At 40.6% G+C, this 11,452-nt stretch overlaps 1 long non-coding RNA gene across 2 annotated transcripts in view; it reads left to right on the forward strand.

Moving 5' to 3' along the window:
* The window catches only part of LOC125912436 (uncharacterized), a 147,527-nt gene extending 136,657 nt beyond the window's left edge, over nucleotides 1-10,870 (forward strand). For both annotated transcript variants that reach the window (XR_007454740.1, XR_007454741.1), the window contains 2 exons: nucleotides 6,472-6,619; nucleotides 10,007-10,870. This is a non-coding gene — a long non-coding RNA (uncharacterized LOC125912436). The remainder of the gene's footprint in view (nucleotides 1-6,471; nucleotides 6,620-10,006) is intronic.
* Nucleotides 10,871-11,452: the final 582 nt, after the last annotated feature.

An 11,452-nucleotide genomic window follows, 5' to 3' on the forward strand; every position in this document is an offset into this window, starting at 1 on the left:
ATAAGTAAAGATTTAGTTCCTTAGTGATACCAGCCACATTTCCAGTGTTCCGTGGCCACACATGGCTACAGGCTACTATATTAGCTAAGGACAGACACAGAATCTTTCCATCATCATGGCAAGTCCTATCAGAGCTGCACTGGGAGTCACTGGTGTAAACACCAGTGCAAAGAGCAACTAAACCACTGAAAACCAAAATCCCCTAACTCAACAAAATGCTTCCTATGTATCTAGTTTTTCACCAAATGTTACGGCTCTGGTGGTAAACAGGAAATCTATGGCCCTGCCCACATGAAATTTAGAAACTAGTGGAGATTCAAAAAAGTAAATAATTATATTCCTATTCAGTATTATAAGAGAGTGACTATTGAGAGCTATGGTAGCCTATAAAAAGATCAGCTAACCTGACCTCAAAGACCGAAAGGAAGCAATGCCCAAGCTGAGATCTGGGGTTGAGGAGGCATTAACCAGCTGTGTTAGAAGCTGTGCCATATTTTGCAAGGGGTGAAATGGCTAGGAAGGTAAGCAAACGCTAGATCACACTGGGCACCTGGTAAGCCCAAAGTGTTTGACTTTAATCCAAGAGCACTAGGGAGCCTCTGAAGGGTTTTATCAGGAAATGAACCAATCACGTGCCCACTCTTGAAAATTCCCTGATTCCACTTGAGAAAATGATCTGCCACAAGGGGCAAGACTGGGGACCAGTTAGAAGGATGTTATAGTAACTCAGGCAAGACATGATGGTAGCCTAGAGTATGTAGGAAAAGAGTTAGAAGTAGATAAATCTGAGAAATATTTGAAAATTGGCATACTTAATCCTTCATCATTGTTCCACAAAGCCTGCTAACTTACCCAGGTTACAATTATTCAAATTGAGCCATCTAAAAGTGAAAACAACAAGTTGGAAGCCTCCATGTTACTCATTCTATTAATGTTTCCTCATAGTGTAATAGGATCTTTATCTGCATCAATGGTGTATATTGGAGATTAAAATCCTCTTAAGGCCAGAGGCCAAGCTTATTTGTTCAGCACTCATTGTGGCATCATAAGCAGATTGGTCATTCATCAGAGCTTTCTAGTAGCTTTGAAAAGTAGTTCAAATCCTCTGGTATTTCAAATGACTGTGGTATTGTCTATGTTTCCAGATGTATTTCTTTTTAAAATAGGACTTTAGTAGGACTTTCCAATAGAAGTTGACACATCAGATCATCCTAGTAAGGATGATTTCTTGATTTCAGAATTTTCAATGGCTTGCCTATTTATTTGGCACATATATTATTAGCAAAATAAATGTTGCTTTTGTAGTTAGACATTGATTTATTATTAATTATTTCATCATTGATTGCTAATTAATCGGTCATTGGTTATTTATTAATTAATTGGTGATTGACTGGCCACTGCTTTACAGCTCTCAGTAGGATACTAGTTGACTTCATTTAGATGGAGACATTTTGTTATCCTCAAAGGCAAAGTAAGAAAGAACAGACAGGTGGGTTCTGGGCTAGTCTGGATAGAATCAAGTACAAGTGGAAGATACTCATGTACCAACCACCTCATGGCTTCCTTGGAGATTTGAATTCTGAGTCTACTCACCTCCCAGGTGAGATTTGAACCAGGAATCCTAGGTGTTTACTCGCCCTATCTGCAGCCTATCAGAAAATTATTTTCCCCAGATCAGTCCAGAAGCATCAAAACATTTGAAACCTGGAATATGTAATTGTATTTTATTATTGCCTTTGAACCTTAAAATTGCATTATGTATCTTTGCATTCATGGCTTAAACATTCAGGGTTTTCATTATTTGTGAGTGACCCTGAATGAAGTTCATCATAATGGCACTCCTTTGGAGCATTGTTATGTAAACAGGCGCAGAGCTGCTCTGTCACTTGCCCAAGGGCCCCCAGTTAGTAAATTTGCAAAGCCTAGCTGGTCTACTCCAGAGTATCTTTGACCACATTATCTTGCTTCCCAACAACAAAGTGATTTAAATATTATCCAGGCATGAAATTCTCAGGCAGGCCTGTTCTTGTGGCTGAAGTAGAAACTGAAACATTTAGCTGGTGGAGTGCCTGGCTGACCACCCAGGGTCTCTTCTCCTTGAGGCTTTATTGTTCTGCACTCCCTGCAACGAACAAATAAACAAAACTGCTTGGTGTGAAGCATTGCTGAAAAGTAAACTAATTGTTTGGCACTGGTGATAAAACTGAAAAGAAAGTCATGATTCGAGAGAATTTAAGGATTGACAGGGATTTCAGTCAATGACAATCTTAGGGTGCATGGGCACTACAAGTGGGGAAATAGGGAGAAGCTGTCCCTATGGGTTGGAAATAGCTCTGTGTTATTTCTCTTCTTAGGAAAAGAGGTTGTCCTGGCAATTTACAGCCTGGGTAAATGGCTGCTCTGTTTGGTTGTAGTAGATGTGATTTGTGTCTAACATCATGTGACTGGATTGCATACGTCTCAATGGTTTCATGAATGTTACACTGGAATTGCCGAGGATATATATGTATATTTTCATATATCAGGTGCCCCTCAATACGGGAAAACTTATTGTAAAACTAAATTCCCTAACTCACATATTTTTTTTTGAGTTACAATAAAAGAAAGAAGATAAAATCTTAGGGGTGGCTCTTCTATGTGCTGATCATTTTAATGCTGATGGGAAAGCTACCCAGTGAAGGTGTGGAAATCGGGCTACACTTCAAAAAGCATGTGTCATTTTTAGTGAATAAAAGCAAAAAATTACCATAGACATTCTTTCCCTTCTGAGACATTTTCCCAGGTTCTGTTTTAACTACCCAGGTTCCAAATCAGTCTTCGCTGTTGGGAACACTGTTGTTCTGTTTCAATAGGGGGAAAGAAAGAGAGAGAGAGAGAGAGAGAGAGAGAGAGAATGTAGAAAGCCACAGTGCTTTAAAGGCAATTCCTGAAATGATTTTCTCTCCTCCCCGACCCAACTCTCTACTCGCCTTGTTAACAGAAACTGTACTGTACATGAGTTTCTTAGTTTGCCAAATCAGGCATGCTGTTGTTTTGTTTTGTTTTGTTTTGTTTTGTTTTGTTTTGTTTTGTTTTGAACCACGGGCCATAAAATTAGGTGATGACACATTCACCTTCCTTGGTCTTCTTTTCCTTTTTTTTTTCTTTTTTAGAGAGAGAGAAAGTGTTATGCCCAGAATTCATGATCCCCAAATACCGCCAGGGAGCCGAGTCCGATGTAAAAGCAAAAGAGCCTTTATTCGAGCTAGCTCGAGCTCAATCCCCTACCTGCACCGACGCAGCGGTGAGATACCGGGGAGAGGGCGAGTTTCAAAAGGACAAAGGTTTTATTGGGGCCTAGGGGCAGTTGGTGAGGTAATGGCTATGGCCTCAGCCGATTGGCTGGGGAAGCGTCCTGGGGAAGGGTCCGAGTCCTGTTAGGCAGGTGAGGGGGTGGTTACTCAAGGGGAGGAGGTGTGGTCAAGGTGAAGGACACAGAACAAGATGGAGTTGGCCGGCGTAAGCCCTCCCTTTCAGAAAGAGTGCACACTCATAGGGGGCAGGGGTAGAGGGAGAAGGAGAGAGAGAATCTCAGCAAGCTTCACACCCAGCTCAGAGCTGGATGAGGGGCTTGATCTCAACCATGAGATGGTGACCTGAGCCGAAATGAAGAGTGGATTGCTTAACCAACTGAGTGACCCAGACACTCCTTCTTTTCCTTGTTTTTTTTTTTTTTTTTAATGTTTATTTACTTTTGAGAGAGAGAGAGAGTGTGTGAGCAGGGGAGGGGCAGAGAGAGGGAAACACAGAATCCGAAGCAGGCTCCAGGCTCTCAGCACAGAGCCTGACACGGGGCTTGAACCCTGAACCGTGAGATCGTGACCCAAGCCGAAGTCGGATGCTTAACCAACTGAGCCGCTCAGGCGCAACCCTTTTCCTTGTTTTTGATACTAGCAGCATCTGCAATAGCGCCCTCCATTTACTCAGAGCCCATTTGTTTTCTCATTGAATAAGTAAAATCATGAGCACCTACTATAAGGCAAGTGTTATTTTAGATCCTGGGGAGACATATCTGAAAAAAAGAAAAGAAAAAGAAAGTTTGCTTTCATAGAGCTTACGTTCTGTATATAGAAGTGCTTCTTCACAGGGGCAATTTTTGCCCTCCCCTCCCACCCACTGCCGTCCCTGGTGACATTGGGCAAAGTCTGGGGCCATTTTGGGCACCATTGTTATGACTGAGGAAGTGGTGTTAGCAGCCCTCAGTGAGTAGGGGCCAGGGAGAGTGTTAAATATTCTGTGCTACACAAAGAGTTGTTTGGCCCCAAATATCAAAAGTGCTCAGGGTGGGAAATGCTGATGGATACACCTAGTGGGCTAGAAATGGAATGTCGACGGGTGTGTTTATGTAACACAGGGATACCCATAATTAAAGATGCAACTGTTCTGGACGTTGCGTTGAGATATAGGAGCTCAGAAGAGAATGTTTTAGAACCACAGCCTGAATTTGTTAGGCTTTTTTAGCTGCAAGCAACAAGACACCCAACTCAGATTAGCTACAAAAAACAAACAAGCAAAACAAAACAAAAAAAAGTGCATTCACTTGTACAGCTGGAAAAGACGCTACATGGCTTCCAGAAGTGAAGGAAGGTCATCAGCAAAAGTGCCAGCAGCTGAACCCAAGGATTCTAAGCCTACGAGACTCTTCCATTCTCCTTGTGCTTCTCTCATTTAGCATCTTCTCTTGGCCCAAGGTGCCTCTTGTGCTACTACTACAGAAAGGATCTGTTTGGTGGAGAATAACTTCCAGAAGCAATTGGCCTAAAGACCCTACAGGAAAAAATGACTTTTTAAGCATGGCGTCCCAAACCATTTGCCTGGCCTTGTTCCGGTCGTGTGGCCACTCCACAGACCAGTCTCTGTTCCCTGAGGGTGAGGTGCTACCATCGGTCATACCGCTTGGCGGTGGAGGGGTCAAAAGGGATCTTGAGAGTGTTATTATTCACAGTTAACTACACCATGATGAATGGGCAAAAGGTAGGCCTGCAAAGGGAAAAATGTGGCTAGGGAAAAAATATGTATACCGAAACACACTACGACAGACGATGTAAAATGGTAGCCATGCTTTAAAGCGGTAATTTCAAACGATTTCAGCATGAAGATCCTTTGTATTTCCTGTACTCTCTTTCCCAACCCTTGCCATCGAAAATTTCTGGGATGATATTGGTGTATTCATTATATTACAATGGGGGTTTTTTTTGAAGTACATTGTGAGCATTACGTGGAAACTTTTGAGATAACTAGACACACCAGGGTTACTGAACAATGAAGTGCTGTCATTGATCAACACATATTAATTGGACACCTACTATGTGTAAGGCTTTGTACTGAACACAAGGGAGAAAGCAACAAAGAAGAAAACATAGCACCTGCCTTGAAGCTTGTATTCCAATTGGGACATAAGGGGATGTAAGGCAGATGCACCTAAAAGTTTCAATAATGAGATCAGGTGGCTTTCATCCTAGCATCGTCTGTCCCTGCCTCAAAGGGCAAATGTCACTATAATGTTTTATTTTATTTTATTTGTTAAGTTAGAGAGAAAACAGCCCCTGCCTTAGAATCTTCTGCATGCTGTTACTTGTTTCTCCTTCACTTGATGTGTTTCCTGCCAAGCCTGTCACATCTGCCAGAAACCCTAGGATCTGGTAGACCTGTCTGCTCTGGTCCCATCTGAGGAATAACGACGACAACAAATAGCCACGTGTTATGGAGCACTGTGAGGTGTTTGCAGCCGCATCACACTAACTCTTTTGGACTATACCGCGAGGTTCGTGTTTCTGCCCATTTTGCAGAGCTGGCAGAAGAGTTTAGGGAAGATGTTCTGCCCCCAGGTTCAGGCCAATCACCGGACAGTGACTTCTACGGCTTGCAGTAGTCTAGGGAGGTAGTGATGCTGTCCACACCATGATCCCCAATCCTGCAGTGGAAAAGAATGGGGAAGAGCCTACCTGTGTCATATCCTGAGCTAGACTCTTCCATACACCCCATCTAATCTTCCTGAGGCCCCAGAAAGGTGTCATCTTATCCCCTCCTTATAGGTACGAAAACTATTATCCGCTATGACTGACTAATGGGAGCAAGGCTCCCGTCAGAAGTGCAGCCCTTCCCGTCAGAAGTGCAGCCACTGAGATTAGAACACAGAATTCTTTGTGTGCTTCCATAGCCTATGTTCTTTCAACTTCATCTCCCCCCACGTCACCGTCCTTATTCCCCTGCATCCCCCAGAAACTACTGACTTACTCAAAATAAGGCATTAAAAAGCCGAGTCTTCTCCACTGGACTGTCCCCTGTTAGCACCATGCATTCCTTCTTCTAAGTAAATGTAGAAAGCTGTTCAGGCGATGAAGATTGCATCCATCTTGACAGCGCTACTATGTCCTGCTTTTTGTAAACCTAATAATTAAGTTACATCGAGCTTCCTAAAAATGTTCGCAGGGTCCTGCCACTCTCCACATGCACAGCAACGTTATTACTTTTTAAATACGAGACAGCGACAGCGGTTCCCTCCAGTGGAAAATGTGCAGTCAAAGCCATTCAGCCACTAAACCATCACTGAGGAAAACTAGCGAATGCAGACTGAAAGGTATGGCTTGTGGATCTCACTTATTTTTGAAATAAAGGATGACTTCCAAAAAATGACATGAGTAAAGAGCTTGTGTAATCTCCATTCGCAGTGATTTTTCTTTGATTGATGTGCCATTAATACTTTAATTGGCAACAGGTGCAGCTGATTGTTAGTGCCTATGCTGAGAAATCTGAAATTGAACATAAGGTTCTGATAAATTAATAAACTCCTCTGCTCCAAACAGTTGTTGCTGTGAACTAACTTTCCATGGAGTGCTGCTCCATCAAGCACGCTGAATTCTTTATGTTAAAAAGCAAAGTGTTACTTAATGATAAATTAAAATTACACAAAGAGCCACAGAAAGAACACAATAACATCCTCCTCCCAGGGAAAAGGGAAATTGCTGGAAGGAGCAGAAGAATGTGATTTATGAAATAAATTGGTTCTCTTTTGTAGACCAAAGTGTTTTGTCTCTAGATTCCATATCACATTATTAAAATAATTTTGTGTTATTTAATATAAATGGGGGAAGGGAGAATAAAAGATTTTTGCATAAGGTCCTTTTTCTCCCTGAGGTAAACATTAATATTGAGTAGAAACCTAGGGGAAAAAAAATCCTGAAGGTTCTATAAAAGATCTTAAAGTTATATTTTGTTTTATTTATTAACCCTATATGTGTTAAGGCCATTTATAAGCATTTTGCTGCAAAATTTTGTCTCTGATGGAGACAGAGCTGTAGGCCTTATTTTCCTATCAATGAGAAACAGACCATTTATTCACAGCCCTGGTCGTGATGGGCCATTGTCTCCAGTCCCTGGACTGAACACAGATGACTCAGGAAATTGAAGTGGTTGTGTTTTAGAACTTCAGTCTCCCATCCACCCAAGAATCTCAAAAATGGTTAGAAATCCTAACAGAGGGTCTAGTGTAAGGGGAGGGGAATGGTAATTTGAGAGAAGAGGGCCATGGACCCCAAAGGGCAAAAACTAGATGGGGGAGAGGTTTCTAGTTGTTCCTTTTCGCCCCCCTAAATGGATCTTTTCTGCACTTGGGCTATTATGGGTCAGAAAGCAAGCTCTAGAAGCCCACAGCCATCTTGGGGCACTGGAGCTAAATCAGGCCAGTAAAGCCCAGCCAATGTCGTCAAGTACAGGTGAGCTGGCTGGCCCCATAAGCATTTCCTCGTCTCCCTTCTTTCCTCCACTATGTAGGGTGTGAGACTAAATTTGTGGAAACAAAAAACCAAGAATGTGTTAACCCACAAAAATCATCTCTAGAAGTTCTTGCTCCCTGTTGTTCCCTTCTCGAAAAAAAAAAAAATACAAAAAACAAAACACAACAAAACAAACCCACAGAACCAACCCCCCTCCCAAATCAAAACGAAACCAAAACACTTCCCCAGAAGAGCAGAGGCCAGGATCTAGACTTTTGCCCCCCACCTCCCGACTGACAGAACTAGCAAAAGGGAATAAGGGAGAACTCACAGAAGAGAAAAATAAGACATCTGAAAAGCATCAGTAAAATGAACAACAATTGGAACGACCTACACCAGAAAGAGCCAAATAAATGAAACCGATGGAACAAGTATTTGAAATAAGTACAATAAATGTCTTTGGAGAGAAGAGAAAGGGTGGATCATGTATCATAAAGTGGGAGCAAACATTTTAAAAAATCAGAATTACTAGGTATAAGAAATATAATCGTTGAACTTAAAAACTGATTGGAGACACTTGAGTGGCTCAGTCAGTTGAGCATTGACAGCTCAGGTCATGATCTTACTGTTTTTGGGTTCAAGCCCCACATCAGGCTCTGTGCTGACAGCTCAGAGTCTGGAGCCTACTTCAGATTCTGTGTCTCCCTCTTTCTTCCCCTCCCCCACTTAGTCTCTGTCTCTCTCAAAAATAAATAAACATTAAAAATCGTTTTTAAAAAATAGATAAAAACTGATTGGATCGGTTGAAGGGCAGAATAGATGCAATCATAAGATATAAGGTTTTAGAGGGTATAAAATGAAAGAAATCAAAGAAAAGGGCATTGAAGCAAAATTTTCAAAATATGGCCAACAGGAGTCCCAATAGGAAGAAAGAGGGAGAGAGAGAGGGAAAGAAAATATAGAGGAGGAAATAGGAAGAAGTAATGACAGAGAATTTCCCAAAATTAAGGAAAGATTTAAAAGTCTGATAGCATGTTGGTTAAGGATATCAAAGACCACATCAAAATTCTAAAATCCTACATAGGACAAAAACAGGCACAGAGACGAGGAAGTAAGGGAGTGCTGGAATTCTCATCACATTCAAAGGGAAGATACAGCTATTGATAAGCTTTTGATGTTGAAGAAAGGAAACTGCAGAGAAATTGGGGTATAAATAAGCTAGGGATATTCAATCATAAAATTAAGATGGAATGTGTCATCTTCGGAGTGACAAAATAAAATTTGATTTATCCAGTGGAAAATAGGGGGAAAAGACAAAAGGATAAATAGTAAACAAAAATACCAAATTAAACCACAGAAATAAATCCTAATATGAAACACACTTGAAGGTTCAAAATAATTTATTGGAAAATATTATAGGCTAACATGAACCTCAAGAAAACCAGGCTAAAAATTTTAATATCAGACAAAAGAGAATTTAAATCACAAGAGAAGAAATAGAATTTACAAGAAAGAAACAATATCAAGAAGGTATAGTTATCACGAACATATACCTTCCTAATAGGATAGCTTGAAAATTTATAAGCAATAGCCAACAGAACTACAAAAAATAGTCGCTAAATCAGCAACAGTACTTGCAGGTGTAACTGAACTCTTTCAGAATCTGATAGATCGGCTAGAAGAAAAAAGTAAGCAGCAATAGTATGAAAGATGTGAATAATATCCTTAGTAGGATTCATGTATTGTCAATATATATGCAGCTAGGTATTGTGAGGTATAAACTCAGTGGGAATAAACAAGAAGTGGTTTTACCATTTCCAAGAACTTCTTTTCACCTTATATTGTCAAATCTCCCTTTAGTATTCTTTAATGACAACTTGGACAAATGCTTAACTCTTTGGTCACTGTTGGTTATTAAAAGTTCGATCTAGTTAAGACTTCAGATTCAGTTTTCATATAACTCTTTTTCTCTTCTCTCCTAATGCAGAGGAAACACAGGGATCTATAGCAGAGAGAGGCCCCTGTCTCCTCTTTCTCCACCCTTCTTTACTGGGGGGGGGGGGGGGGGGGGGGGGGGGGGGGGAAAGGGTACAGTCCTGTCTAGTGATGAGTGCCTTTTCCTTTTTATGAAGCTTAACTCTTCTGGTGTTCAAAATAAGAAATCTTACTTAACTAGTCAGTTATTGGTGTTTGGGAGACTCCCTGGTCTCTTTCTGGTTCAAACTGGTTGTGTTGGCTTCTATTACTTCAAGGAGTTAAGAATCTGTAGCTCTATTCCACATCAAAGAAGAGAAGCAAGAGTTTCTCACCAGGAGCTGTGCTTCCTACAAGACTGAACATCTGGGCACCAAACTATGATGAAGTAGTGAGATACTCACCACAGGCACAGAAATTAAGGAGGCACCAAAAAACTCATTAATGAAGGTAAACAGTATTTTAACATAACTCTTTTTTTTTTTTTATTTTACTTTTAAGTAATCTCTATACCCAACGTGGGGCTTGAACCTACAACCCTGAGATCAAGAGTTGCATACTCCACCAACTGAGCCAGTTAGCCCCCCCTTAATGGAACATTTTTTAAAATCAAAATCAAGATGAAAGAAATCTATGATCAACCAAATATCAAAATTGTCAATAAAGAGAAAACCAATATGGCTGATGCTTTTCCCTTAAGCTCAATATGGCCCTGGGCAGGCTTGGTTTTGACTGCCTCTTTCCCTCCCCTTCCTACTTTGACATCAACAGGAAAAGAGAGGTTTGGAGGTAGCTGTTGATAGCAATGTCAGTTCTATTTCCTTATAGTAAGCCCTGAGGAAGATGTATGGCTTCTAGTATTGACAGGTCCTTTTACAAAGTAAGAAACTTAGTGTGTTGTGATTTACATCAGATGGCCCTACCTCCTGGCCAGTTCAAGGGCATTACCAGAAGCCCAGCAAGAGTTTTAAAGAGAGAGAAATTAGAGGCAACTGGGTGGCTCAGTCATTAAACACCTGACTCTTGATTACAGCTAGGCCATGATCTCATGGTTCATGAGATCGAGCCTGGCGTTGGCCTCTGTGCTGACAGCACAGAGCCTGCTTAGGATTCTCTCTCTCCCTCTCTTTCTGCCCCTTCACCCCCCAAAAAATAAATAAAAAAATAAACTTTAAAAAAATAAAGGGAGAGAAACTAAAGAATACCTCCAACCAATACAGGATGCATATTATTTTCTAAGGATACATGACATATTGTAAAAAATTTCGTATTCTAGATTCCGAAGCATCAACAAATTGCAAAGGAACTATATATTGAAGAATTTTTTTAAAGTGCCAATATTTAGCTGCATCTGACCTACAAAAATGGCAATTTTATCTGGCTGGAACTAATATATCCCCCAAACTATTATCTGACCATAACACTATAATATTAAATATCAATAATAAAAGGACAACCTGAAAAAATTTATGAAATTTTTAATGTAATTTACTAAATAGAAATATTTTGCCTTCAGCAAGTTTGATTTAGCCTAATCTCTTCCCCCATTAAAACTACTTACTACAAAACCTATATAAGAAACTTTTTAAGAAATTTAGACATTGGAGAGCAACCAACACAGAGCTTGAGAGATTCGAAATCCCTTGAGGAAAAAGGACTGTAAGTGAGATCCACATTCACCCAGCTTTTTCCTCATGGGCATTAGCAAATTTTCAGCATGAAGA

Source organism: Panthera uncia, assembly GCF_023721935.1.
Source record: "Panthera uncia isolate 11264 chromosome C1 unlocalized genomic scaffold, Puncia_PCG_1.0 HiC_scaffold_4, whole genome shotgun sequence".
Lineage (NCBI taxonomy): Eukaryota > Metazoa > Chordata > Mammalia > Carnivora > Felidae > Panthera > Panthera uncia.